This window comes from Pelmatolapia mariae, linkage group LG15 (assembly GCF_036321145.2).
Source record: "Pelmatolapia mariae isolate MD_Pm_ZW linkage group LG15, Pm_UMD_F_2, whole genome shotgun sequence".
Classification (NCBI taxonomy): domain Eukaryota; kingdom Metazoa; phylum Chordata; class Actinopteri; order Cichliformes; family Cichlidae; genus Pelmatolapia; species Pelmatolapia mariae.
Window position 1 is genome coordinate 33,792,657 of NC_086240.1, and position 24,299 is coordinate 33,816,955.

General features: G+C 43.6%; 1 pseudogene; it reads right to left on the minus strand.

The window, feature by feature from the left end:
- Window positions 1-13,349: 13,349 nt before the first annotated feature.
- On the minus strand, window positions 13,350-21,484 carry LOC134642756 (neuroligin-2-like; annotated as a pseudogene).
- Between the last annotated feature and the right edge of the window lie 2,815 nt (window positions 21,485-24,299).

Here is a 24,299-nt window from a genome sequence, read left to right on the forward strand (position 1 = left end):
GTGTTCGCGTAAACCGGCCTAAGTGAGGACCTCGGACTCTCTTTGCCTCCTAGTCCTGCGACCTCCTTCTGCTCCATTCTCCTGCTCCTCGCAGGTGAGCGCTTTGCCGGATGGGCCTTGGGTTACGCGTAAATGGGCCTGAGTGAGGACTTCGGGCTCTCCGTTGCTCCTCGTCCTCCTTGCTCCTTCTCCTTCGTTCTCAAGCGCCTCGCTAGTGAAAGAGAAGCTGTTTGGCCTTCCTATTACGCGAACACCGCCCTCCAGTTGGACCTCGGGCTCTCCGTTGCTCCTCGTCCTCCTTGCTCCCTCTACATCGTTCTCAAGCGCCTCGCTAGTGAAAGAGAAGCTGTTTGGCCTTCCTATTACGCGAACACCGCCCTCCAGTTGGACCTCGGGCTCTCCGTTGCTCCTCGTACTCCTTACTCCCTCCACATCTTTCTCAAGCGCCTCGCTAGTGAAAGAACAGCTCTGTGGCCTGCCTACTACGCGAACACCGCCCTCCGTTTGGACTTCAGACACTCCTTGCCTCCTCCTCATCCTTGCTCCCTCTACATCTTTCTCAAGCGCCTCGCTAGTGAAAGAGCAGCTCTGTGGCCTGCCTACTACGCGAACACCGCCCTCCGTTTGGACTTCAGACACTCCTTGCCTCCTCCTCATCCTTGCTCCCTCTTCATCGTTCTCAAGTGCCTCGGTAGCGTACGCTTAGGTCTACGGAGGGCGGGTTACGCGAACACAGCCTTCCGTTTGGACCTCGGACCCTCGCTCTCACGGGCCTAGCTGGCGAGCCCTTAGCTTTGGGGAGGGTGGGTTTCGCGAACACCACCGTCTTTGAGGAACCCAGAACCTCCTACACACACACACACACACACACACACACACACACACACACACACACACACACACACACACACACACACACACACACACACACACACACACACACACACACACACGAGGCAGTGAGGAGAAGAAGGAGGTTGTTGCTACGCCCGCGTCGCGAAACCAGGGCTCATTGTGTGTGCGCCCGGAGCAGCTACGGGGAAACACGTGGGACAACCGACCAGTTTGGGGTCATGGTTTATTCAACGCGTATTTTCAGTGTGGTCTAACTTGGTAATCTGATCTGAAAGACTTTCCCTGAATGTGCCTTAATTTCACCTCTTTTTCCTTTCTCCTTTTCTTAGCTTACTGAAAATGTTGGCGACCAAAGGCCGGATTCAGGGACGTGTGCTGCTTGTGCTACTCGCGTTACGTGGGCAAACTGCTCGCTGTCATCATCGATACAAAGGTAAAGTGCAATCCCAGGGTTGTGTGCTGCTTGTGGTACTCGCTTTATGTAGACAAACTGCTTGCTGTCACCATCGATACAAAGATAACAAAAGAATAGCCTAGTGTAACGTAGTGTTTCATGTTTTGTTTTGTTTTTTTCTAGAATGATTCAAATGTAACCATCGTTTCCCCAACCCCGCAGGCTCTGCGACCCGTGAAGAACTGAGACTCCTTCTGGTCGGTAAAACAGGCTCGAGAAAGAGTGCGTCCGGAAACACCATCCTGGGGGATGCGTACGCTTTCAAAGAGGACGTTTCGCCCGAGTCTGTCACCGACGGCTGTCTCAGAAAAGAGGCAGAGGGCGAAGACATAAGAACAATCGCTGCGATCGACACTCCGGGGCTGTCTTCTGGATGAAATAGATGAAATGATGGTGGATTTCAATGGAGGAAACCACTACACCAACGAGATGTATAAGGCGGCCCAGAAGAAACTCGAAAGAGAAAGGCTGAAGAGGAGAAAGGAGGAAGAGCAAAGAAAAAGGGAAGAAGAGGAGAGGATCGAATTGAAGGAGCGGTGTAAATTCTTCGGCCTCGCTTCCCTGGGATTATTTGGCGCAGGAGCGTACTTTACATCTTATGTTCTCATGGGGCTCGGTGGAGCCCTTGGATATTCTCAGTAAAATTGTACACTGGCAATGTTCGCTTGGCTAAACCCACCCCGTTTCTCCTTGTTACACTACGAAGGCTGAGTTTCATTTCACTTGTTTTCTCGGATTTCTAGTTCTAATGCAGTCTATGTACTTACTTACTTACTTACTTACTTACTTACTTGCTTACTCGCTGAATGTTTGCCTATGCTGTAGCTGTTCTATGAAGTGGCTATAAACAACGACAAAAAAATAAGCCCCCCTTTCTAATATTTTCAAAAGAAGGCGATTGTCTCGTTCGTTCGGAAACTTTTTTTTTGTCAAAACCGTCTTCCTCGCTCAATACCGAGGGAGATAAAAAGAAAGAGATGGACTCTGCACCCCTGCGTTGCGACGAGGAGGACCGTTCCTCGGACAGCTCAGCTGACAGTTCCTCGGAAGAGGGGGAGATACTGTCCGACGCGGAGTGTGATGCAGCGGCGGGCGAGCGGCAAGACGCCGAGCTTGACGGTTGGGCGTCTTCTTTACTCGTCGATACCGTGAAAACTGCGGTGTATCACCTACTCGACATAGTGATCAACGAGTACCGCACCGACGCGTGCAACGGGTGCAAGATCAATCACCCCAGCCAGAGACAACACGAGTGTCTGCGAGTCTTGGAGGATGACTTTTACGCCGAACATTATTACAGCATCAGGAAAAGACTCCTCACGCCTCGTTTCATTCCTTCCATTCAACGTCTCCTGATCGCCCGCAACATTGAAGCGGACGACGTCAAGGTCGGCACCGTGGCGGAGACGCTGTTGCATGAGCTGAAATCGGCGAGGAAAATCTTCGACGCCATCACCGAGGCCTACGACAAACTGGTGGGAGAGGATGTGGTGAAAATCGGCCAGCTGCGACTGGTCACAGAGTGTTACAAAGGAGATTACTGAGATTCGTTTGTAACGAAAGGCTGATTCTTTCAATGCACGCATCCTACGGTGATATTTTTATCATGTATTCACAGCCACCGGAGGCGCTGTACAGCACCGAGCGCCTGAAACACGGACAGTTTGTTGATATTGTAATAAAAAATAAAGCTGCGGGGGGGAGGGGGGGGCGTTTTAAAAACGCACCCCCCCCATTGCGCATGTCCCTAAAATGGTATGCCTGGATAGGTCGTCATTTCCCTCTGTGGCTGCCACTCCCATTTCAATTTTTCTCCTAGTTTCGGGCAGGCTCTATGACGTTCGTCCACAGGAGGCGCTGTACAGCACCGAGCGCCTGAAACACGGACAGTTTGTTGATATTTTTTTAATGTAAACCTTCTTTTTTTTTCATGTAAACCTGTTCTTGACATATCTACTGAGATTCGTTTGTCTTGAAAGGCTGATTCAACCCCGTTGTTGACTTTTATTTTGCCTTCCAGATTGCCTCAGTTGTATCGTGAGTGTAATTTCAAATAAAATAAAATAAAACTCAGAAGCGTCTGTGTGTTGTATTCTTCTTCTTCTTCTTCTTCTCATTATTATTATTATTATTATTATTATTATTATTGTGATTATGCTTCATTTTCATGTACTGGGGTATCAATGACCCCCATGGTGCCGCAGCATCTTCTGTGCGTGGTCCCCAAGTGCTACGTTTTCTTTCCCGATCCCCTGACGAACCCATTAGAATCGCTCTGGGGCACTCTTCGACCCCAAATGATCGTTCTGGTTTTTTTTTTACATTTTCATACACCGGTCTCTACTGAGGGTGGGGTACTCTGGGACCCCCGGGGTCTGGGGCTGCCCCGAAGGGGAGCACGAGGGTTAACATTTTCATTCACCGGTCTCTACTGAGGGTGGGGTACTCTGGGACGCCCGGGGTCTGGGGTTGCCCCGAAGGGGAGCATGAGGGTTAAGACACCCCTGACTGTCCTTATCTGCCGTTCCCAAACACCTCCCATGTGACTGGCGTCAGGCACATTCATAACAAAGTCACACTGTTTCCTGGCCAGGTAAGCAGACAGTCTGTCCTTATCTACTTCCTTTAAGGCCTCTGTCAGTTCATTTTTTGCCCCAACAAAGTTTGTTCCTTGATCAGATCTGATTTGTCTGATGGCTCCACGAATAGCTATAAAACACCGTAAAGCATTTATGAAGGCATCTGTCGTGAGATCTTCCAACATTTCTATGTGGATTGATCTAGAGGACAAACAAGAGAATATAAGACCGTACCTCTTATAGTCCTTGCGGTTTTGCTTAGTATGGAAAGGTCCAAAGCAATCCATCCCGCAATAGGAAAATGGTGGTGAGGGGTCAACACGAGCGGCCAGTAAATCAGCCATCCTTTGTGTTTCTGTTGGCCTGCGAGCTCTCCTGCGTGTAACACATTGCTTAATGTGATTAGCCACCACTTTGCTCCCACCAACAACCCAGAAGCCATTTGCTCTCAGCTCATTAAGTGTCTGTCCTCTGCCTTGATGCTGGGTTTTCTCATGGCACTGATCTAAAATCAGGTGTGTAATTATGCCATGTTTGGGTAGGATTATTGGATGCCTCAAGTCAAGCGGTAAGGAAGCCTTCCTTAACCGCCCTACTACCCTGAGAACACAGTCTTGCAATATTGGGTCAAGTTGGAACAAAGGATGGCTCTGTGGTAATTTACCATGGCTGAGTGTTTGTATTTCCTCCTTGAAAGCATCTTCTTGTGCTAATTTTATAAGCACATGACTTGCTTTTCTCCTGTCTTCCACATTTATACCCTTTGTTGCATTGGCTCTTTTGGCTAGTTGCTGGATCCTAGCAACTACATTACTGCTGTATGCCATTTTGAGAACCTTTTGAGTCTCTCCAAGAAGTTCCTGTCCTCTACTACCTTTGTTTGTAGTATTTGTGTCGTTTTGACCTCTGGATCACCTACCAGAAGGTCTGGAGTTGAGTCTGGTGTGACAAACTCTCTTTCCCACAGGAAATGAGGTCCAATGAGCCAATTTGAACTGATCAGTTCCGCTACTGTGAGGCCTCTGGAAGCGTGATCCGCTGGATTTTGATTGGTGTCAACATAGTGCCACTGTGCTGGATCAGTTGCTTCTCTGATTCTTTGCACTCTATTAGCAGCAAAAACGTGAAATCTGCGGGCTTCGTTATTAATGTAGCCCAAAACCACCTGTGAATCAGTCCAGAAATACTCTTGGTCAATTTTGAGCTCCAGTTCCTCTTTTAGCATTCTGCTGACTGCTGCGGACACCACTGCTGCTGTTAATTCCAGCCTTGGTATGGTTACAACTCTCGTGGGTGCAACTCTTGCTTTGCCCATGACTAAGGAGCAATGCACTCTGTCTTCACTCATCACCCGAACATATGAGCACTGACCATACCCGCGATTGCTCGCATCTGAAAAGTGGTGGAGTTCTATTCTCTGGACTTTCCCAAGGCTTTCAGGTACAAAGCATCTTGGGATTTGGAGTCTCTGCAGGTTCTTCAGATCAGTGACCCAACTCTCCCATTGTGGCTTCAATTCACCAGGCAGTGGCTCATCCCATCCAATGCTCTTTAGACACATTTCCTGTAGAATTTTCTTTCCTATTAGAAGGAAAGGAGCCAAGAAGCCTAATGGGTCAAATACAGAGGCTATAATGGACAGAATTCCCCGTCGTGTTACTGGTTTCTCCTCCAGGGCAACTTTAAAGGAGAAGGTGTCACTGCTTACACTCCACCTTACTCCCAACACAGTCTGAACTGGGAGTTCATGATGACTGATGTCCACATCCTAGGCTCCACTAGCTCGTTCACTATCTGGAATTGACTCCAGGACTTCTCTGTTGTTGGATATGAACTTTTGGAGCCGTAGTCTTGCCTTTGCACACACCTTCCGCACATCTCTCACTAGTTCAATGGCTGCATTCACAGTTTTTACACTGATTAGCCCATCATCAACATAGAAACTACATCTGATGAAGTTGGCTGCTGTGGGATGTTCCCTTTCATTTTGGCTCGCAAGATACTTCATTGCATAACTTGCACAGCCTGGTGAGGATGCGGCCCTGAAAAGATGGACTTTCATGCGATATTCTTTTGGCTCTGTGTTTGTTTCACCATTTTCCCACCACAGGAATCGCAAGTAATTTCTGTCTTCTCTGTTTACATGAAATCTGTGAAACATCTTCTCCACATCACAGATGATTGCAATTGGGTGTTGGCGAAATCGGCAGAGTACTCCAGTCAAACTGTTAATGAGATCGGGTCCAGTCAAGAAGTGATCATTCAGAGCTGTGCCACTGTACTTTGCAGAGCAGTCAAACACAACCCTGATTTTTTCCAGTTTTCTCGGGTGATAGACGCCTTGATGTGGAATATACCACATATTTCCTTCTCTGGGATCATCTTCAGCTCTTTCAGCATCACCTTCCTTGAAGACATTGTCCATGAACCTTACATAATCGTCCTTAAATTTGGGATTTTTCTCAAACTTCCCTTTCAGGTGCTTAAGTCGTACCAGAGCCAGACGCTTATTTTCTGGCAGCTGAGGGCGTGCCTTAAAGCGAAGTGGCATCTCTAGGTGCCCATCAGCATTCTGGTGTATTTTCTCATTTAGCAGTTGCATGAACTGTATGTCATCTTGTGATATGCTCTTTTCTCCAGGAGCTGTGTCTTTGAAGTCTGACTCAAGTACTCTGATGATGGTGGCTGGTGTCAAGGGTGGAAGTTCCTTAACAGATAAGCGATGGCACAGGCCTGTCACTTCTGCTGATGTTGCCATTTTTTGTGAACTGCCAACAATGCTCCAGCCCAGGTCTGTCTTGATTGCATATGGCTCTTCGTCACCTCCCGCGATTACTTGCCGTGGTGCCAGTGCTCTAGGACAGTCGTAGCCATCTTTTAGTGGGAATGGATGTTTGTATCTGTGTGTGCCTGTATGTCTGTGTCTATATGTCAGGTTGGGTATCAGACGCAACCTCTCTAGGGACATCTCAGGCCCTCCAAGGTATGGAGGCCTATCTCCCCCCACCACTTCCCCTGCCAGTGGCAGACGCCCTCAGACATGGGTGCGTTGGTGGTTCTTTGTGTCCGGGGATGGGCGTCCAGGTACACACCGGCTCACTCCTTGGTGGCTGCTTGTCGGGGCCTGGAGCCTGGGGCTCGCTCAGGCCACTTCGAGGGTGGGGTGCCCTCAGCTCTTTCTGGGATAGTGGCGCGGCTGCCCCTTTGTTGGTCTTCCTTGGTCTCTTGTGTTCTGAGGACCTCTGGATGTCTGGAGTCTTGATCTCCTCCATACCTGCTTCATGCCCTGGAGGACGGGGCTGTGGCTCCCCACACCCTCTAGCAGATCATTACATGAAGGAACCTTTTAAATACAAGCGTGCTCATGCTCACAGGTGTACACACGGGTGATCACACACACAAACTACACCCTTTTTGGCTCCTACCTCAAAGCACACTGTGCGCTGTCGATCTTGCGTGCTGCACAATAATGTTTAATATTTAGTATTTACTGTTATATTCCCATATATCATTGTGATGTTGTTTATTATGTTGCTCTTTTTTTTCTTCTGCTTGTTTTCTCTTTTTTGTCTCTCAACAGGTGATCCAGGTGATTGATATATGTATTTTTTGTCTGCTTATTTTGTTGGTTTTAGTTTTTTGCACTTTATCCCCATCCCTCTTCCCCGCTGTTTTTTTCCCCTCTTTCTTTCTCCCTTTTCTTTTCCCCAGTGAAGTCTGTCCCGTATTTAACAAGTGAAAATAAAATAAAATAAACAATAAAAGGTGAATCAAATAGACCATTACGGCAAGGCTGGGATGGTCCATTTGGTAAAGTAAATCCGTTGGGCCTCTTTCTTCGCCTTTAGACAATAATTCTGATGGCAAAAGAGCCAAACGGGACAGGCCAAAAAAACCAAAATACAAACAAACAAAAAAAAACCTCATGGTTGTTATACTACATTACACATGGAGGCATTTTGCAGATGGGGCAATGTGCCACTCAATAGCTTCTTAGAAAATAATCTATGAAAGTGTTTCTATTTTGCAAAATCAAGCAGGGCAATAGGAATTAAAGCTATCACACTAACCGCAAAAGATTGCGCTTGTCCCCCGGTATAGTTTTACTGTATGGTTTAGTAGCAAATTAGATAAAAATAAAAAGCATCTCATTTCTTCCTTCTTTCATATTTTATAATAATGATTGGTTTAATGGATTTGCAGTAAATTTCATGTGCTCTGCACAAAGGGAAGATTATTTTTTTTAAAAAGTATCAGTGTCCAAAAATGTACAGACCCAGCTGTTCCATAGCGTTGAGTCACCTCCCAAAAGGAGGAGAGCTTGTTTATTTCACAGGGTCAGTGCTCTTTTACCTCGAGTGCACTTGTGAGGACACTTCTCCACACTTTAAATGTGCTCTGATGATGGGAACTTGTGGTAACATTTAGTCTTAACTGACATAACATATTGCATCTATAAATGTGATTAAAATGTTTACCCATGACTAACTTTTTTCATTCAGAACAAACAGCATATTTCAGGTTAGGGCTGCACAACTATTTTGTCCAATATTAAAATGACAGTTGTCACAATTATTCACAGATTGTAGTGGCAAAATGTGTTTTGATTGCACTGTCGTGTCAGAATACTGCTTTCACCTTTACATTGTGCTACACTCATGTTAAATAATCTTCATAAATTAATGTTTACAAACAAAAAATATAAAGTTTTCCACTCTGTTATTTGTACCTGCACAATAGATGTGAATGAAACTCAAACCTATATGAGCTCCTTCTCTGTTTCCCTGCAACATTTTGTGTAGATCTAATTCTTTGCCACATAAATAAACTTCTGATGTGTTTACAGTAAATGTATTTGATGTTAGCTTATTTTGTTACTTTTAGTGGGCCTATGACATTCAGTACCCAGTTATTATTATACCACTTAAAATGTTAAGTGTAAATCATCCCCAGCCCACAATAGTAGCTGAATTTACTACCATTTCAGATCTTTTTACTTTCAATAAGAAACCACCGATGTGTAAAACAGGCTGACAACAGAATGATGTAAAACACACTGCTGTAACTGTGCAGCTCTCAGGTTTTATCTATTGTTTCTCTGTGCGGCCAGCAGGGGAAGGTATTCTGCTTAATATTATTATTATTTTAAATATTAATGAAAACAGTTTTCATGAAATTTGCAAATCTGTTATCTGCTTTTATGACATTTTTCACTGTGGATTACAACAACATCAAGATTAGAAAATGAAATACATTTATAGTAGGTGATCATTAATCAGTGTTCTTGGCACTAATAGAGGGCCCCAAAAATCAAAATTTCCTTAGGGCCCCATGGAGGGCCAACCCTTTTCACACTTCAAGGTTTGTGCCCAAAATACAATCATCCATCCTTCCATCTATTTATTTTCTTCCGCTTCTATAATTCAGGGTCACGGGGAAGCTGGATCCCAGTTGTTTTTCACACAGAGGGCCAAGCAGTAGAGGGAGCTGCCGACCTCCCAGCAATACATGTAAAAGCTGTATTTTATACTAACTCTGGTCAACTTTATCTATCATAAAAATTTGTTTGATGATCTGAAACATAAGTGTGGCAAATATGCAAATAGCTAAGACATCAGGATGGGGTAAATCCTTTCTCACTGCACTTCTGTTAGGCGACTGAATGAAGAGACAAAGTCAGCAGTCTGGCTACGAATGTCTTTAATGTTTCCCAGATCAGAATCACAGCATACAGTGTATAATAACTTCTAAAGTAAACAGAAATATCATCACCTCATTTATTTATATAATTTTACTTTACTTTTTTTTAATAATCATCTTTTTTTTATTCCATTATTTAACATTTTTCTTCATCTCAAGTCTCGAGTTTCTGAGTTCAACAAAGAAAGTAGAAACAAGACAACAGGTGCAGATTTGCAATGGACACCAAGCTGAGGGTTTCTCTGTGGGTGTCACTGTCTCTGTGCACGTTTGACACTGTGGACGTGACACGGGATCATCCAATCATGAAGTTTTGCCTTGCTGACAGTTTTTGAGTGTTGAAGTAAAATAAATCCAGCAGTTAAACCACAGAAAGGACAAAGTGTGGCTCTAACAGCTGTTGAACACACACAGACTTTGATGTTCTCCACACGTCACACATCGCTCTGCACTTTTCGAGCATCCAACTGTTTTTCTGCTACATAACATCACTGCACGAGAAAAACAACGGACAGACAGACAGCACAGTGTGACACGAGCAGGTCAGACCACCTGTGTGATCTCATGAGTCTGTGAGGATATGAGGCATCTTATGGTATCAAAGCCTGGAGTCTGTCAAACATGGCTACATGTAAACACTGCTACATGTTAGGTGAGCTAACATTTAACTGACTGCACTTTTTTTCAGTCTCAGTTTAGGTCATTTATGTCCTTACTGCGAATCACTGAAAGGCAAAGCTGGCTTTTATCGCTCTGATGTTACGCACATCATGCAGCACAGATTCATCTCTGATCACAAGACTCATATTTCAAAATAAAAGCGAGCTAAGGCTTGAAAAGAGGACGACGATTTTATAATAATAGCAGAGAAAAGAGCAACGAAACGATTTAAAACTTGATGAAAATGTTTTTCTCACTAGCAAATCCTAATAAACAGCATGACTGGCCCTCTGCTGTGAGGGGGCTTCAGTGGAGATGACTTCTGCTACAGCGACCTTCCTGCTACAGGATGGTCACATGATAACGATCAACGTTATGACAAAAATACAATAAATGTAGAAAAAACAAAGACAAAACTGATCGGTGGTAAGGATGAACTCATTTGAAACCTCAAGCTAACGGCCATTTTTTTCTTCTCATTACAAACTGCACCTGTTGTCCTTTGTCATCACAAAATAAGCATATCATTCATTCACTCCAAAAAAACAAAAAACAAAACATAAAATAAACAAGAAACTTAATATTTACAAATATTTTTTTCTTACACTTAAAAATGTACAGTTCTGATCTTCTTCCAGATGTTTCGTCTCCATCCCGACTCCCAGGTTGGTATTTTCTTCTCTGTCCAGTGACCTCAGAGTGAGCGCTGAATGTGCCACAATGGCGCCCTCTAGTGTTAGCTTATAAAACAGACAAGGAGAAAGAACAGAGCCGAATGAAAGGACTCGTTTGTGTTCTCTCCTCTGCTGTAGCTGTGTGGTGCTGAGGTTAACTACACAACCCGTCGCCGCCTCCTTATACACAGGAGTGAGTACAAAAGGGTTCGTATGGACGCGTCAGTTGGCCGTCCTTCTGCTCGACACTGTTAGCTGAAAGATGATGGGATCATCCTCTGTCCTGTATTTAAGGCTGAGAGTCTTTGTCCAGTCTCTTTTCCACAGCTACTGTCCACAGCACTGATCCACCTGCAGCACAGCCCCAGTCAGTTGTTTTATGATTTACATTGTGCACGTTTCCCTTCCAGTGAGCTTACAAAACCTCTGACAGGAGACGTCAGGCATGTGTTTCCCCCACCTCCCCTTTTAGGCAGTAATAAAATAAAAAAACAAACAATCAAACAGGCCAAAGCTAGAGCACAAGCAAAGACAGCACCGGTGACTAAGTTCTCCCATACTGGACGTACGCTACCATGTGGGCTCAAACAGCAGCACATCAGCTCAGTTTACATACTGTTGACATCTTCATCAGAGGATCAGCAGGGAGCGCTGCTGAGCTGCAGTCGTCTCCACCAGAGTGACGGAGCAGGAATCACAAACAGTACAAACCCACCGTGTTGTTTCTACCCTGTTCAGGAGATCTGAGCCCCCATCCCTTTTTTTGATGTTGCAGCTCTGCACTGCAGGCCCTGAACGCCTCCCGGTTACCTTCAGTGTGCTTAGAGTTTAATTTACAACCGACTAGCTCACAGATCATCTGCAGGCAGGTGAATGAACCCTTAATGTGAGGATAGTAGCAGAGCTGAACTGAGGTCAGAAATAGTGAGGAACGGTGTCGACACAGTGAAGTCAGGTGTTTGGGAGATTTCCTGATTATCAGTTTGGGGGTGGAGGGGGTGTTGGTGTTAAATAACAAAGGTGGTGGAGGATGGAGAGAGGAGGAGGGAGGGAGCGGTGATGATATGGAGGAAGGTGTTTGGTTAAGCAGCAGGAAGGAGCTCATGCTGGAGTCTGAGTTTTTACTGTTGGACTTTTTCTGCTTTTTTGTTTATTGTTGTCTGACGCAGGCCCGCCTACGCTTGAGTGATGCAGATGTGATATCACACTCACACAGTGACAGCCACTCTTACACACACACACACACACACACACACACACACACACACACACACACACACACACACACACACACACGTCAGTCAGAATACACATGTGCTAGAAATAAGGGGTCAGACAGGAGCAGCATCAGTCTCTGCTCTGTTTTGTTAAGAACGTAGAAAAATAATTTTGTACAATCAAGTTAGATCGACGGACGCTTTACCTCACGTACCCTAAAAAGAAAAAGTAGTGACAGTGAGATGAAGGGCTGCACATGACACCATGACTGAGTTCACAGCTGTTGCTTTGATTCTAACATTTAAGTCTTTTGGCATCGACTCCGTTTTAATAAATGAGTGCTGGGAGGCGTCGTTTGACTTCAGGAGCTCCTGCGATGCTCTTACTCTGTGGGAGAAAACCAAAAACCAAAAGTAGCAAACATGGAGCGATATGACTCGTTTAGATTTTGGGAAACGTGCATCGACAGGTACAGTGTCCTTTTCCCCGCGTCTTTAAAAATAATTCATGCATAGATCCCCCACTGAGAAAACCCTTTTATATACTTTCTCCTTTGTACACATTTTATATAGAACTATATATAATATCATTTCTCTATATCTATATTTTCAGAAAAATTCTTTCCACACAATAAAAAACAACAATGAAACAAATGCTTCAAACAAAACAACAAAAAAAGAGAAGATGAAAGAAAGAAAATCACGACTGAGGGCCAGTTTGGCACTTTGTCATGAGAACATGACAGAACTCTGTTAGTTGACGGTAAATAGCGATACTCTATTTTTCTTTCGATTTTCTTCTCCCTCGATGAGAATTGAAACACAGCAGTACTTACTTGGCACCTAAAAATGCTGGTAGAATGAAAGATATCAGTGTTTTCATAGTTATATGTTTAGTGTACGCCTCCCCCCTCCAAACTGCTCAGCAGATCGGGAATTTTTAGAGAAGAGCAGGAGGGAGGCGTGTCACATGAGAGGAAGAGAGCAGTAATAAAACACGGATGTAGAAAAGAGAAGCATAATGTGCACATAACACACAGGAGATGGAAAAAGAGATGACGCCAACGTAAAAAAGAGAAAACAGCGAGGAGCGAGAGAGCATTCGTCCCTTTGACAAATGTTGGAGGTCTTGAGCCTAGAAACAGCAGACCGTCTTTGAAAACAGTATCTTTGAAAGATCTGAGTCACCCACCCCACCCCCACCCCAAACTGCTCATCTGCTGCTGTACACTTCAGTTGCACCTCCACATGCCACCAGTGGAGGGAGCTGCCAAGTTTTACAGCACATGACGCAGCAGGTGTAGTTGCTTTTGGAGAAAGAAGAGAATAAGAGGACAGAACGAAGGCCCACGTCTAGAGGCCTCCCTTCCAGAGCGGTAGCAGAGCCAGTGTTCCTGGTCCCTAGGTGGCGCTGTGTCGGGCCTGTCCCTACTATACCCTGGTGGTGGAGTGGGGGTGGGGCAGGGTGTTGTTGTGGCCGTGGAGGGGAATGTGTTGAAGGCGTGAAGAGGCTGCATGCTGGTGATGGTGCTGGGGATCATGGTGATGGTGTTTGACGTCATCAGCGGCACGTCGTCGGGGGCGCGGCGCAGCGCCAGGTGTAGTCGGGAGGGCAGGCGGGCCGCAGGATGTCGTGGGGCCGCAGGGGCTCCATGTCGTGGTGAGCGTCGTGCTCCGAGTGCTTCATCTGCAGGGACATGATCTCCTCCTCCTGGCTGTGAGCCAGGTCGTTGGCGGGGCCGCCCCGCTGAGGGGACAGCCGGTGCCGGCGCATCTCGTGCCGCTTGTCACGCTTGTAGTAAAGGGCGGCGAAGGCCAGGACGTTGAGGAAGAGGAGCGACGGGAAGGTAGGGTAAGGGTGACGAGTGGTTCGAGGAACGTTGTTTCTGGGCCTCATGGTGCCGGGGTCACGGCCTGCAGGGGAGCGCGTAGTGGTGGGAAAGAGCACGTCGTGCAGGCTGTGAAGATGAGGGACTAATTCCAGCCAAAAGGCCACTTTGTTAGCTCTGTAGTTGTCTCTGACACGAGGTTTCAAACCGATGTGAAGGTACTGCTTGTCCTTCGAGTTGAACTTGGTCCATATGACCTCCTCGAAGCGGCTGGGCTTGGTATGAATGAACTTGGTGTCCTGAGGGACGGGCAGGTTGGGGTCCCTGGTGGAGCATAAAGGTTAAACGTTTCAGTTCAAAGTTATATTCAGTCTCCATTATAAGTAACATGTGGCATCAATACACTGAATACAGACAGGGGGCCCATTCTCTGTGCAACCTTTAAACTATCTAAGACCAACCGGCTGCTCTGGGATCTGGATGCTTTTGGTGAACCAGTATGTTCAATTCTTCAAAGCCACATGGGAATTAAACTAGCAACCCAGATTCAAGTATTCAAGAGGACTAGAAGGCTATAAGCATTTTAATTACAGATTCACACTAAAACAAAAAAGATGACATTAAGCTAAATCAGCCGGCAAATTCAGCCCATAATAAGCAGCTGCTATTATTGCACCACTATCATACTTTACTGCAACAGTTCTATGGTAGCATCGCCTGTTAGAGTGTTAAAGCAAAGCACATGACAACAGTAGAAACACTTTAGTGTAGGATTTCTACCACAATAAACAATTCAATAAATCAAAGAATTTAATTTTTTAATTAATTTAATTTAATGTAATTCATTTTGTAATTGTTTACAGCTCATCGCAAGAAACATTTCATTCTTAATATAGGCGCTAATATTTCAGTTTTTTCTTTGTACCTCTCTAGCAGTGATCAGTCAGGGGACCTGAAGGGATCACGATCACCACACCACAATTTCTCTGTTCTTGAAAGGCTCTTCATGTTACATCTGTGTTGATCATTTTTGACATAGCTGGAGCGCACGACCCTAAATCAACCCACAGTCCTGCTGATATAGGCTCAGTGTGCAGTGGGAAACTTCCCATGATGCACTGACTTCATCATCCAACTGTGTTTATATGTCGCTGCTACATTTCATTAACTTTTGTTTCTTTCTCCTGTAATTTGATTGTTCTCGCTCTCTCTTTAGCTCAGATTACAGATTGAATGATGTTTAGTTTCTTTCAACTTCTTCAAAAAATGTAAAATCTGAGATTATGTTTAATTTGGTTAAAGTGTTACAGAGACTGAGCCCTGAGCCATTTAAGTCCTGTTACGTGTTAACAGACTTAGATAAATTTACCTGAACTGTAACAAAACGGAAACACTTTGGAAACACATTAAAGTCTACAGCTAAATCAACACCTTTGCTTGATAAGTGTCACGGCCCGTGGTTTGGCATCCTGGGAGCCGTGGGAGGCTGTGGTGGCCACACCCTCGGGCTGGGCCGCCTCCAAACCACCTGCGTCTCATCTACGGCAATCACCGGAGGACTACTTTAGCCAGCTCTGACGGCTTCTCCTCGCCAGTCCGTAAGTCTCCTTCCAGTGTTACCAGCATTCGGCGTGGAAGCCTGTGGCCTGCCTGTCCTCCTGCCTGACCGCCTCCCTCCCTAAGGATTCCCCTCCCGGGCATCTCTCCCCTCCAAGCTCCACGGTCCTGCTCTACCTGTAAGCCTCGGCAACTTATGGAGTCTAGCTTTCCATTTTTTTTTGGCAACCTGCGTGCTGTTAACTGTGTCTCCCCTTTCTGTTGCAGTCTCCCCACAGTCCCGATTACAGTGCTCCTGGGCTCCACGCTCCTCGTTCCCCCCCGTGGCATGAGCCTTAGTTTTTCGTTTCCTAGCTTTGTGAAAAGATTCCTCAGTTAAATAAAACTTGTACATAGTTCTGAGCTGCGGTGTTCTGAGTCTGCTTTGGGGTCCTGCTACCTGAACACTCCGTGTTTTGTGACAATAAGCCTGTAGTTCTGTCAGAGAACATACAGTAACAGGTACAGTTTACACTACTATGACATGAGGCCTACCCAGTCTTTGCGAAGTTAGTCCAGTAAGTCATGACCACAGCGCTCAGCATCACATCGTTCTTGGAGAAGTTGCACGGGAACAGGTCCGTGGCACCGATCATCGGTACGTCGAACACGTAAGGTATCTCGTCCCCGTGCGCGGCGTCGGCCCACTCGGGCCGCGTCTCGGTCTGGCAGTGGTGGTAGAACGTGTAAAAGTAAACTGGGGACTGAAACTCGGCATGGAGTTTGGCAGTGGCCACAGCTGGTGCCACCCACTGGTGGTCCGTAAACAGGGCCAACAGAGTCTTCCGCCGCATGTCGCCGTTGTCCCTGTGCGCCCAGTCTGTGTACATGAACTTAATGGTCTCCCTCAGGATCAACGTTCCCTCTAATTTTTCATGTGTCTGAGCAAACACACAAACTCCCTAAGCGGTCCCTTGGACCACTGTGAGCGACATCAGACGTGTGCACTGTGGTCACGCCAGCATCTAATCCATCCAAGTTACATAGTTTATTAAAATAATCAAATTACAGCATTTACATTTATGTTAGACTACTTTTAAACTGCTTTAGCCCACTTACAATGAAAATGTAAAAAAAAAAATCTAGCCATTGGCCTGTGTAGTATGTTAACACTATTGGAAGTAAAAATAACTTGAACTCCAATTTCGAAAACACAACTTTCTTTTTTTTTTTTCTTTTTTTTTTTTTATAAAGCTCTGACTTGTATTATGAGTTTGTGGTCTGGGAGAGAGTCCTGTAACTCTCTGTCTGCAAAATATAGTATATAATTACCAATGCTGGGCAATTTAATTATATAGTTACTCCTCAAAAAAGTAACTCAGTTTGGCAAACAACAAAGTTTTTTGTAGCTATTTTTTTTAAATGCAGTCAATGCGTTTTTTTTTAAATAAACATTTCAAACTATTTACAGAACAATCAGCTGTTCTGCATCAAATTTGATGCCACACAAATTATTTGTGCCACTCCAAAAAATAATTTCTGTCCACTATGAGATAAAGGAGAACAACAGCCTGATACCTGCAGGCCTGCAGGAGATGTATCACTCCTGTAACACCTGTAACATTCAGCAGTTGCCTCATTGTTCTGACACACACAACAAAACTATTGGCTACACTACACACTAACTACACAAGATTTGCGCTAAACGTCTCAAATCTCTCACATCTCAAAACACCACCGTCACTCCTAAAAGTTCCCCCCGTTTCTTAACAATTAGATGCCACGTTGCCATATCATTTTTTGATTGGTCGACATGGTACATTTTTCAACCAATAGGAAAGAGAGAGGGGGGTGGGGGTTTGTTTTTGCTCACAGGCGGAGAGTGCTTTCGAGCCTTTTTTTTTTAAATAAAACGCCGTTTTTACCGTTTCTTCCCGCAGTAAATATAAACAACGGTAGTATTCAGGAAGAAAACCAAACATTGCATATTTTTATCACAACTCTGGTTTTATGTGGCCTATCAACACAATTTAAAAACTGGTATAAAGTCCACACTTTTTCTGTCATTTGTTCCGTCTGTCCTGCTCACATCTCCAATGGTTGTACACGTTGTCATTAACGTGACTTCACTCCACATCAGCCACGCCGCTTTGCTTGCTAAAACTACGGTGTCGGCACATAAGGACGCTGTCATAGCCTGTCAACGACGTTGATTGGCTGCGTGTATACGAATGTGAATCGCATTATTGGCTGGAATATGGGATACGGCAAGGGTGTAGATTTGGTTTTGGCATTGGTGGGGACGGATGATTCAACCACCGAACCCTGCCCTGTTTCTTTTTTTCCCTTTTCGTCTTTGCTTCTTGATAAAAAAAAAGGAGAAATATACTTGCCTACATATGCTATTCTACAGGCTTTTAAACCATTTAAAATTACAATTCATAGTTTTATATGTGAATTATATAATGTTAAATTACTATTAAACAAATGACTGACTAAGAATTTTAGACTTTAGTTTACTTCAGCCATATTCCATATAAATCAGGTATCATACAAAAATAAAAATAGCTTAAAATACAGTCATGACAATAAAAGAATATGACTTTAAGGACTTAACAACATGACTTCAGTTATAGTACACCAACATCTCTTATACATTAGCACTAAGGGAACACTGAATGACCTGGTGGTTTTTGTCCATAAAACTACTCATCTAAGATTACCACAAAGTAAAAGATCTCTCAGCAAAAGTATGCAACATTTTAGGCACACTGTTCCCCCTACAAATCAGTGAGCTGGGATTTTTGATTCTAAACATGAACTACTGTTACAGCAACAGACATACTACTGGTGCCCCACACAACAACTCAATGTCCACTATGTGAAGGAGCCAAACACATGCCTTCTCCTCTTGCTAACTGAGATAAACTGCTGGCATATTTGTTTTATATCTATACTGTCCAGTCTCTCCTGGTGGACATGGCAACACGATATTCACAGTTACATACAATTTTAGACTGATGTGCGCCAAAGCCTAAAACGATGTGCCGGGAGTTTGCCGTTCTCCCCGGCTCAGATATTTGAAGTTTGCACAGCTACATTCTCGCCTAAAAAATTTTTTAAAGTTTATTTTGCAACCCAGAAAGAGTAATAAGAGGGGCACTGAAATTCGGGATTGTCCGAGAAAAAACGGGAGGGTTGGCATGTATTGCCTTGCATAGCCTGTAACGTTATTATGATGGACAGATTTTATGAGTGAACTTGACTTTAAGTGACTGACAGGTTTCTTTGAAAAATACTTTCTTATATCCAGGTTCTTCCTTTTTGCTGTCATCCTCCTCCCCTCCTTGCAGGTCCTCGCAGCGCAGGTTTGCCGCTGCTAAAACTAAACAGAGCTCCCTGAAAGGCACAGCCAATCACATTGGCCATATTTGTCACATGACGTAGGACTCCAGTAGCGAACGTAATTTAACTCTTTCTGCACCGCTAGGTGAATGAGACGTTGACAGATCGTTTTTTTTTTTTTTTTATTTCTATCGGTTTTGTTTTTCTTTACTCGAAGAGATCAAATTATTGGTGGGGACAATTCAATAATCGCTGGATATTGGTGGGGACATGTCCCTTCCGTCCACGCCAAATCTACGCCCTTGGGATACGGTGGCATCGTTCTAATCCTATACGGGAGCAGCCAGTCACTTACTGACTAACACTGCAAAACAGAATTGTTAAAGTATTAATTTTAATTTCAATTCAGGTTAGATTTTTTTTGTGCGCAACGCAGATTTTCTGTGCGCAGAGACCGTGCCAGCAGTGCGCAGCTTAGAGGGAACATTGCTCAGGATGTCTTTGCCTGGTGAAGAAGCACAGGAGGGGAAGAAAGATAAAAGTGAAAAACTGCTAAGAATAAAGTAACAGCAGTGCGAGAATTTTTTTAAGAGATCGGTCTGATCGAAAGATATGAAACCAAAGCACACGTTGGTGAGATGAACCAAGAGCCAGGAAGCGAGTGACAAATCTAGAGAGGATAAAAAGTCTTTCAGATAACAGAACGAGTGACAGGCAGTAGAGAGGAAGCATGACTGCATTATCCAAACATGTCTGTACTGTGACTGTGGTCCGGCTGTGAGGGGTTCGCAGGCCGACCTGTCAGAAACAACGACGCTGAGATTGGGAGCCGACTACCTGGGGGATGATAGCATTACTGCCCACAGAGCCTCAAAGGTTAAGGCGCAGACACGCCGTGATGTGGATGAGCTTGTCTTGTTTGATGCACTTCACTGGGCTCACATTTTACTGATTCCATTCTTTACTCGCATGTTTTAAACACTTAAAGACAGGTTTTCATGTTCTTTTGAAAATTCACGTGAACTCAAGCTGTCAGAACTGTAATGTATGCTTTGATAATTGCCCACATTTGTCATTTTGAGGATTATCCGTTTGTTTTAATGAATACAGCAAAAAGAAAAAACTAACAAATCAACAAACGCGGCTCCTAAAAAGACAAAACCTGATGATGCTGCAAAACGCACTTAAGTGAGAGGAGGCTGTAAAATGGAATAACTGAAAAGTGGCAGTGTACAGAGGTGGCGTCCTCACCCTCTGGGTATTCGTAGAGGTTGTCAACAAAGTTGGAGATGGTGTAGTCGAAGGCCGCAGCTGAGATGCCGTCGTTGTCCTCACTGTCGTCCACAAACTTCAGCCCCTCTCCCTGGTTCACTCCTATCAGGATGTCATAGTTTAGGAACTCCCCCTGGTGGAGAAAATAAGGAAGAACATGCTGAGTGCTGGAACAGAGCCTGTGTACATCACAAGTCTACAACAGGAAGTGCAGCTGAAAACCAGCTTTGTGAATTGGCAGCATTTCATTTCCCAGTAAACAAAATAAAGATTAGCTGTTGGCATGAAATTTCTACTATAAACTGTAAATACTGCAATATATGCAGGGTTCATACACCTTTTTCAGGGTCAAATTCAAGCACTTTTTAAGCACATTCAAGGTCCATTTTCAAGCTTTTCCAGCACATTACCAAAAAAAGAAAGCATGTTTCACTTTGCATCACCTCAGTAAGACCATGTAAACATTTAAACAAATCATCTCAGGTCGACTTAAATGTCTTTTGTTCCCCTTTTGTTAAAATAGAAAAATGCACCACACAAAAATAGTGAAAAAGGAAACGGTTGCCTTACATGCATATAGTGTACAAACTCAAAAAACACATTCCTCTTAAAAATTAAGACGTGCAAATGTGAACAAATCAACTTGTTAGAGATATTCATCTCCACTGTAAATAAACAACAACCCAGAAAACAGGAAAACTGCACCAAACACCACAAACACCAACAAATTAATGTCTTCTCATCAGATATTGATGCTTCTTTACTGTGTGACACAAAAAAAATAGGAGACAGATGTTTGTTTGTTTGTTTGTTCTTTTTAATTAGTTAAACACCCACGCCCAGAAAAATGGGGGCATTTCATTTTCGAGCAGGAAGCTCCCCCTTTTTGTTAAACCCTTTAGATGATGAGAGTTTTTTAATTAAATACATATTCATTAATAAATATTCCCTTTTATAAAAAGTAGGATAATTAAAAAAAAACTTTTATTATAGCTCTATTGTGTAGAAAAAAAAACTTGTCTTGTTTTCTGTTGTCTGTTATATAATATTAGGGATGTTTGTGACAATTAATTTCTTAATCGGCTGGACTAACCGATAGTCCACAACTAGGAAACACTGAAATTTTAAGTTAAGTTTGAAAACAGTTTAAAAAAAAATACCCCATTCCAAAATGTCTTGTGACAATCTGATTGGCTTAGGGAGTGATGATGTCATAGGGAGATCTTAAGAATCTTAAGTCCTTTGATATTTTTCCTTAAATAGGGGTGAGACACAGCAAGTTTTAGTTCGTTTCAGCAGCATCTGTGTTTGCAGCCTACAAAACGTTCACCACAGAAACATTTGGAAAGCTCTTAAAGGTCATCGTATAGAAACTCCAACATGTTTCCAAGAAACAAACAAGCAATTCAAAAAGATTACGCCGCCTCTCCTTCCTGGCGTGGCCGGCCGATTTCCCCAAATGGCGTCTCATCCTTCCAAAGGGCATTAGAGGAGAGTAGGAAGGAAAACTACCTTCTCCAGAAAAAAATGCAACAAATTGAAGAAGAGAAACTTCAACTGGAGGACAAGTGTAGACAAATGGAAGCCCAAAATAAAGAGCTGGAAGACAGACAACAGCGCCAGCCGGACATAAAAATTATTAATGAGGGCTGGGGAATAAAGTTTGCTCAGGCCCGAGAGCAGATTGTGCACCTCATTAAAGAAAATAAGCAAAAGAGCGTGGAACTAAAAGAAATGACCAACCAGCTCCAAGACAAGAAAACCATGACTGATAAGATAGAATGGGACCTCCAATACATGGACCAAATGAATCAGCTGCTCCAAAGACAGCTCCATGAAGCTGTGGAAGAAAAGAAAGAAATCCTCCAACAGAAGGAAGAGCATGACAAAAAACAAAGAGACATGCAGCACGAACTGAAGAGCATGCAGGTAAAATACCGAATGCTGAAAGAAAGCCTGGATGAAACGCTGCGCCAAAATAAAGACCTTCTTCAACAGAAAGAGCAACAACAAGAAAGACTGAAAGAAGGAAAACGTATTGTCCAGGACTTTGAGTCTAAAAATCTAAAACTTCAAGAGTTTTGTAATCAGCTGGAGGACAAAGCAGCTAAAGTGGAAGAAGAAAAGGAGAAACTGGAGAGACGCTGCTCACAGATGCAGAAAAGGATCGAGCAAAATGCGAGAAACAACTCCGAGCTCGTTAAGGGGATTTTGGTGGAATTCAATAACTTGAAGCGTGAAAACACTCAAATGCAGGCACAAAAACAACAACAAGACAAAATACACGAAGACCTGCAGCTCACGCTCCAAGAAATCCACAAAAGAAACGAGCAGTTAGAAGAAAAGCACAAAGAAGTCGAACAGAGAAATGCAGACATGCACAAGGACAAGCTGATACAAGAGGCAACATCCAAACAACTCAAAGACAAGCTTGAAGAACAACAAGCAACATTAGAAGAGGTGGAACAAAGATGCCAGAAACTTGAAAAGCAAAACACAGAAACAATCGATGAGCTGAGAAATCTCATCCTGGAAAAAAAAGCGCTTGTGGAAAAGTGCATGAAAAAAAAGACAAAATGGTTCCACTTGTTCCGGAGGAGAGACGCTACTGCTTCCTCACCTGATGTAGCCTCGTCTTGCTCCACCTCTGTTCAGCCCCCCAACCAGTCCCGGCAGTTGACTGTCCCCTCCTGAGCCTGGTTCTGCCGGAGGTTTCTGCCCGTTTAAAGGCAGTTTTTCCTCTCCACTGTCGCCAAGGGCTTGCTCAGAGGGGATTGTTGGGGTTTTCTCTCCTCCGCCTTTTTTCTTCATTTACTTGTTTAACTTTTTTCCTCATTATTACTTCATTTTACCTTTTTTCTTCATTTACTTGTTTAACTTTTTTCATTATTACTTCATTTTACCTTGTTTCATTATTTACTTGCTTGTTTAACTTTTCTTTCAACTTATCTAAATAATAAACCAATTAAATTTATCCTTTGAGTATTTTTCGTCTCATCTTTACAGAATTTTTCCAAAACATTTTCAAACATTCAGATCTGTCTTTTATTTTCTTCTTGAAACCTCATAAATGGTGAACTAAAAACCCGGAAATTGGTTTGAAACATTGTTTCAGCTGAAACCGGCAAAACATGCTTTTGTGTGTGTGTGTGTGTGTGTGTGTGTGTGTGTGTGTGTGTGTGTGTGTGTGTGTGTGTGTCAGGGTATCACTAGTTAGGTCATCATGTTGAGGCTCATTCACTCCAACAATTTTTAGGTCAAATATTTAAAACAGGGTCATTGCATACACATTTTCAATTCACTTCAATCTCACAAATGCAGAAATAATTATTTGCAGTATCTTATTTAATATGAGAATGTCATGACTGATCATTTGCACCTACACCACCAAACATGGGGGCAAAGGGGAGGAGATCATGTTTAATCGGTTATAAGAAAAGGTCAGAAATATAAGTGCCGACATGAGCGGTGTCCACAGAAACCTCTGAATCTCAGCTCAAAGCTCATATAAACCATTTCTACAACCAGCAAACAAAGCAAAGACACCAAACAGTTAAAAGAGCAGTGACGTCACCACAAATCTTTGGTCAGGTAATATCCATATTTTGATTTTCTGGAGTTAAATGTGAACCGAAGCATATTTTCAAAGGTGTTATATGCTATAAAATACTTTTAAATAAATTAGTTGAGGGATATAAAAAAATCAAAATTTTCTCTGTTTGAGTCACAGTAACTTTGACATAGTAACATTTGCAGTAAGTCCTAAATGTTCACCTTTAAAGTGTTTGTGCTAATAACACCATGTACAGTAAGACAGGCATGGAGAACAGCACTGACTGGGAGGCTTTGAAAAGATGACACACTCAGTTCAGTTCAACATATCAGACTTTAAGAATGCACAAGCATCTACCTAAAATCTATTTATTTAGTCTCTCATCTGTGATGTAATTATGTAAAATTATGATGTATCGTTCACCTCCATTAAATGAACAGGTAGCTTTAAAGTATTTAATATGTTAAAACACTTAAATGTGTCTGTTGTCTCAGTGGCTGATAGTGCCCCACAGGCCTCAGTGTGAGCTTGAAGCCATTATAATGCTAAAGTTGTTTAATGTGTAGGTGCTCATGATATAGACCACAGGGTCTGGGTAGATACAGGTGGGACACAACACAAAAAC